Source organism: Arachis ipaensis, chromosome B06 (assembly GCF_000816755.2).
Source record: "Arachis ipaensis cultivar K30076 chromosome B06, Araip1.1, whole genome shotgun sequence".
Taxonomy (NCBI): domain Eukaryota; kingdom Viridiplantae; phylum Streptophyta; class Magnoliopsida; order Fabales; family Fabaceae; genus Arachis; species Arachis ipaensis.
The window spans coordinates 133,048,425-133,048,893 of record NC_029790.2 but is presented as its reverse complement, the minus strand read 5'-3'; positions in this window follow the sequence as shown (position 1 = coordinate 133,048,893).

Genomic DNA, 469 nt, shown 5'->3' with positions numbered 1-469 from the left:
ATATGTTATTTTTAATTGAGAAATAATATATAAAAATATAAAATTTGAATTTTTAATATATTTATTATCTATTTATTAAAATAACAAAAAATATTAATAAAAAAGTCTTAAAAAACTCTTTTTTTTTATCCCTGTATTTGCTATAGAGAACCACCTCACCTAACATAAGTGAGTGAGTTGGATTGGACACATCTACATTTAAGCATATTATTACCAAATTGGATCTTCTTTTCATATTTGCCTAGGGTTTCATTAAACTTGGGCACAGTCCACATGTACAAAGGCCTAACCCACTTAATGGTACTTAAAGTTAATTGCTCAAATCCAAAAATGTAATAATGTGTTTAATAACTCCATAAATAATTAAACAGAGACCCAAAATCTTTTTCTTTAAATAAAATAGTTATTTATTTTTTTTTGTTATTTACGATATCTTTCAATCTGACATGCTAAGGACTAATTCGTCACG